Source organism: Otolemur garnettii, unplaced genomic scaffold, assembly GCF_000181295.1.
Source record: "Otolemur garnettii isolate 467f Iridium unplaced genomic scaffold, OtoGar3 scaffold00016, whole genome shotgun sequence".
Lineage (NCBI taxonomy): Eukaryota > Metazoa > Chordata > Mammalia > Primates > Galagidae > Otolemur > Otolemur garnettii.
The window spans coordinates 15,591,022-15,596,437 of record NW_003852411.1 but is presented as its reverse complement, the minus strand read 5'-3'; the positions used below and the strand labels follow the sequence as shown (position 1 = coordinate 15,596,437).

Below are 5,416 nucleotides of genomic sequence, written 5' to 3'. Positions count from 1 at the left end.
CCACCTTAGGTGTATGTGGCTGGCGCCTTAGCCACTTGAGCCACAGGCGCCGAGCCAATCTCCAACTCTTGGGCTCAAGCAATCCTCTTGCCTCAATTTTTCTATTTTTAGTAGAGGTGGGGTCTCACTCTTGCTCAGGCTAGTCTTGAACTCATGAGCTTATTTTTGGAGGCTTTTTGTTTTGTTTTGTTTTTGTTTTTCAGAAAACCATTTTACCAGCATACTGATTTCAACCCCAAATTCTTAGTTCCTAATTCAGTGTTCCTGCAATTATAAAATTGTCATTCTATTATTAGCCTTCATCATACATCTCCGGTTTAAACATCTAGCCCAGTTATTCCTTGTGACATCCCAAAGCATCTCTAATTACCTCAAGAGTTATCAGGAAACTCTTCAAACACTCACCCTCTAAAATTAATTCTAATTAGTTTAAATTATTTTATATAGATATATGGCATACCACCATTATATGGGTCACAAAATTAAACAGCTTATAGTGGGATCTCACCTCTTCAAAGGGCTTGGGACTTATCAGTTCCTGCCTTTCCCAGCCCCCAATATTTACTAAGTCATCTGAACCATACCTTGATTCCTCTCGGTTTCTAAGCCAAATGTACCCAGCTACACATTATATGTCAGAGCCCAGTTCCTACATGGTGGTGGGTCAGAACGAGTCTTGCCCCTTCGGCCTCCAAGTCCTGGTTGCAGTGCCCCTGGATGATCCTGTAGGCCCCCTCAGGCCCAAACAGCTACAATCTTCACATTATCCCTGCCCTGGCATCCTGTGCTCATGGCTGATTCCCACTCTTCATTCCAGCTAAGCACCAAGAGCCCTGGCAGCTGGCTTATGTACATGAATTCCCTTTGCCAGTCCCCATTCTCCTTTCCAAATGCGAGACCACTATCTCGAGCTGTGTTTTTCAACCTTTTTTATCTCATGGCACGCTTGAACTTGCAGTTAAACTTCCACAGCAACTTAAATTATGTTGATTTTTAAAAAAAAGGAATATGGCTCAGCGCCTATAGCTCAACCGGCTAAGGCGCCAGCCACGTACACCTAAGGTGGCGGGTTCGAATCCCCAGCCCGGACCTGCCAAACAACAATGACGGCTGCAACCAAAAAATGGCCGGGCGTTGTGGCGGGCGCCTGTAGTCCCAGCTACTTGGGAGGCGGAGGCAGGAGACTCGCTTGAGCCCAGGAGTTGGAGGTTGCTGTGAGCTGTAATGCCACGGTACTCTACCCAGGAGGACAGCTTGAGGCTCTGTCTCAAAAAAAAAAAAAAAAGGAATATATTTACTGTGCTTTGAACTTCTTTTGAAAATAATTTAATTAATGATCTTTAAAAATTTTTGCAGCACACCTAAGATCCTCTTCTGGCACACAAGTCGCAGGTCTACGGTCTTGCTTCAGACAAAAGTTAATTGTCTGCTATGAACTGAATGTTTATTTCCTTACAAATTTATATGTTGAAATCCTAACTCCCCATGTGCTATTATTAGGAGGTAGGACAGTTGAGAGGTAGGTCATGAGAGGTAGGTCATGAGAAGGCAGCCTTCAACAGTGGAATTAGTAACCTTATAAAAAGACAAAGGAGAGCTGACTTCCTCTCTCTGCTCTCCACCATCTAAGAATACAACCAGAAGACGGCCATCTGCAAGCCAGGAATGGCCCTTACCAGATGTCAGATCTTCTGGCACCTTGACCAAGTTCTACTGGCTATCTCCAGGGTGAGGGTTTCATAAGAGACTTTAAAAACATTATGAAGCTTTGGGACAGGCAGCATGGAAAACAGAAGTGGACTTTAACTAGGAACATGTCCTCAGAGTAATATGTGGACTAGAGATGCCTGGGCAGACTTTAATCTACAGGAAGCTGCAGGGGGGTATTGATTTTCTGTGCTTTGCTCCTCACTGTATTTGCAATGCCAGGCCTATAACAAGAGCTCAATAAAGTTTTACTTACAAATGAATGGACATCTTAAGGGTACAGTAGCAGCAGCTTGTACTGAATGATCATAGCACATAGTTCTCATAGCCTGAGCATAGAACTGAACTTTGATAAGGAGTTTCCAGAAAAAGTAAACAAGAAACCTGAGTTGGGGGGATGATTGAGTTAGGGGTGCCGCGTGGGAACATGAATGAGACAGAAACAGACACACATTATGTGGATACCTTGTTAAACTGAGGTCCCTCGCTGGACTTAAGAGACCAACTCCAACTGGATAATGAAAGAATAAAATTAAATCTAGTAATAATTTTTTAAAAGAAAAACTCTTAGCCACAGTGGGAATGACTGGCTAATGGCCATATCTGCATTTCCAGCAACATCTAATGCCTTGTGGCTCTTTTTAAAATGTCAGCAAGCCTCTCAGATTTCTGACTCCAAGAATGAGTCAAGGGGCGAAGGTTTGGTGCAGAGCGGCCTCTTGACTCCCACAAAGCCACCACCTGGAGCTGGTTTTGAAGATATGGAGCTTGTGGCCTCAGCCAGGGCTGTCTGCCAAGACTTTGGCTCCTTCCTTCAGGTGATCTAGGGCCAGGCCAGACACAGCGCATCCTGTGCCACTCAGCAGTTCCAGTTATTAGGAGGACAGGTGCCAGGAAAAAATGATGCCTGTGCCAGAGACAATTAGCCTGGCCCGGGCTGTGTATGCTGCCAGTGCCAGTCCTGGGATTGTTACTCTTGTGACAATCTTAGAAGTTAAGGTCTGGGTACAATGCAGGTTTCCTATAGGACCAAGGCACCCTGTGAAGGATTCCTGACAAAGGACCTCTTTAAATGCCACCTACCTGGCTGCCTGCAAACTTGCCCTCCCTGCAACCACCCTTGCTGCCAAGCTCTGGAGAAGCAGCATAGCATTCAAGAAGCAGAGTGATTCCATGCTTTTCTATCGGCCCTGGGTTGGCAGAGGTGGCCCCACCTTCTCCTATCTTCACGCCTCCCAAGTGATTGATGCTCCTGAATCAGAGGGAACGGTGAGGCAGATGGATGCTGCAGTGACTTCTGACCCCACGCCACGCTCCAACAAGCAGAGGTGACTCACACACCCACTCAATGAAATAAAGGAGTGTAATATTCTTGCAGTGTTATCTGGGCAGCAGGCCAGTAGGATGTAAATTCCCTGCAGTAGCAATACGACTTGGTGGTCCTGGAATAAGGCTGTGTGGGTATGAATCCCAGCTCCACTATCTGCTGCTGTGTGAACTTGGACAAATTATTCTGCATCTCCTTTTCTTCATCTATAAAATAGGGATAATAATAGAGCCTCCTACCTCGCAGTTTTTATAAGGGTAGAATTAGATTTAAAAGCTACAAAGTATTTGGCAAATAGTAAATGCTCAATAAAAGTTAATTGATAACATTACCCTGGAAATAGCGTAAATTGCCAGGAAGTACTCTGCACAAATCATCTGTAAGGGACTGATTGACTACTACTGGGAAATCTACAGCTTCTTGACTCTTAATCCAGTGCCCCCATTGAGCCCTGTGAGTGTGAACAGGGAAACAGACACACTGTAACACAACTACACCTGAAAAATGAATGTGTTCAGATGAAAACATCAGAATTAGAAAGGTTAAGAAAGTACAGCCCAGTGCTTCTCACACTGAAATTATTACAGCCTTAGAGAAAGGGCAGGATGCCACAGGATAAGCATTAATTTCCTTTTCTAAGCAAGTTTAAATAATACTTTAAAACAAGGACAAATATTCTGGAGTGAAATCCAAATTTGCATTAATTGTTAAGATGAAGCATGGCACTTCAAAGAAATTTCATATTTGCAGCAGGACAGATACACATGGACATGTGAGCGGGTGCACACACACAAACTTGCACCCTCTGAAGTCACTCCCTGCCATTGGGGGAAGTCTGAGAGACACATTCTGAATAAGAGCAGACATTCAGACTCACAGAACCAATGAGCTGGAAAGAATCTTTGGAAAGTAGCCATCCCTGCAGGTGAATCGATGGGTAAGCCAGAAGGACTCAAGCCACTGCCCTAACTCACATAGAGCCCTTTCATTTACAGACCCACCCACCGTTGAGCTCTCTGCGGCTGCATGAGAATTCTCTATTATACGTGTATAAAGGCACCCTGGAGTCCAGTGACCCTCTCAATTTCTCTGAAACAGTAGTGTTTGTTCTTCTGGGAATGCAGGTGCTCAACCTCCCTGTAGAAACACATCCTGGTCCTTTGGAGTCTGGCTGCCCTTGCTAACCTATAACACACATAGGCGTCTCAGACCATGCCACTCAACAGCCTGCTCCCCCAGGCACATGGCCCTGGTCTTGTCTATGACTCCTCATAAAATGTCTCTCCCTTCATCATTTTGGGAAGTAGCAAAGGCCCAGAGGAAAGAAAATGGGAATTGAAAACTGAATTTAGTATTAACTACACCCTTCCCTAGCTATATGCCTTTGGAAAAAATCCCCCAATCTCTACAAGCCTCTGTCCTCTCATCTCTAAAATGAAATCTAAAAAGTACCTCAGGGCTAGCCTGGGTGGCTCACACCTACAACGCAGCATTTTGGGAGACTCAGCCAGGAGGATCATTCGAGGCCCAGGAGCTAGAGACCAGCCTGGACAATATGAAAAAAATGAAGTCAACAATTGACTTCAAAAAATGAAAAAGAAAAAAAAATAGCCGGGTGTAGTGGTACACTCCTGTAGTCCCAGCTGCTCAGGAGGCTGAGGCAGGAGGATCCTGTGAGCCAGGAGTTCAAAGCTTCAGTGAGCTATGATTGCATTACTGCCTTCCAGGTGAGGTGATGGACCAAGACCCTATCTCAAAAAAAAGAAAAAAACCAACAAGGTAACAGGGCTGTGATGCAGATGAAATGATAAAGGGAAAGCACCCAAACAAGTGCCTGTTCAGTACAGGCGTGAGCCAACAATCTTTGCTTTGCTTTCTTCCAGGTTCAGGTCTCACCTTTATTGAGACCTAACAGGTTTACATTCTGTTAAAGGCGTGACCAGATTTGTGTCAGTGGAAAACTAATGAATATGGTCAGTATGGTGGTCAAGAGCTCAAGCTTTGCAGTCAGAATTGGGTTTGAGTTCTAACGCCCCCACTGATTAACCATGGTACTTCAAGCAAGGTATTCAATCTCTCAGGCTAAGTGTCCCCACTTATTAAAGGAAGGTATAATAATAGATATCTTTACAAGGTTGTTGCAGAATTAATGAGACTATGTACTGTTCACAGCATGTGGAAAGTGCTAATTTAATATTTGATAGATAAATGGATGCATGATCAAAGAAATTTCATATTTGCAACAGGACAGATGCACACTTTTCTAGGAAAAGCACTTAGCACAGCGCCCTACACATAGTAAGTGTTCAACAAATGGCTGTTGTCTGTGTTTAAAAGAGCACAGCAGAAGAGTTACTTTCTAGGCTGTTCAAGATATATGTT

At 44.3% G+C, this 5,416-nt stretch overlaps 1 long non-coding RNA gene across 1 annotated transcript in view; it reads right to left on the bottom strand.

Moving 5' to 3' along the window:
* The window catches only part of LOC111723807, a 20,401-nt gene that overhangs the window by 1,370 nt on the left and 13,615 nt on the right, over nucleotides 1–5,416 (bottom strand). The gene's annotated exons all lie outside the window — the stretch shown is intronic.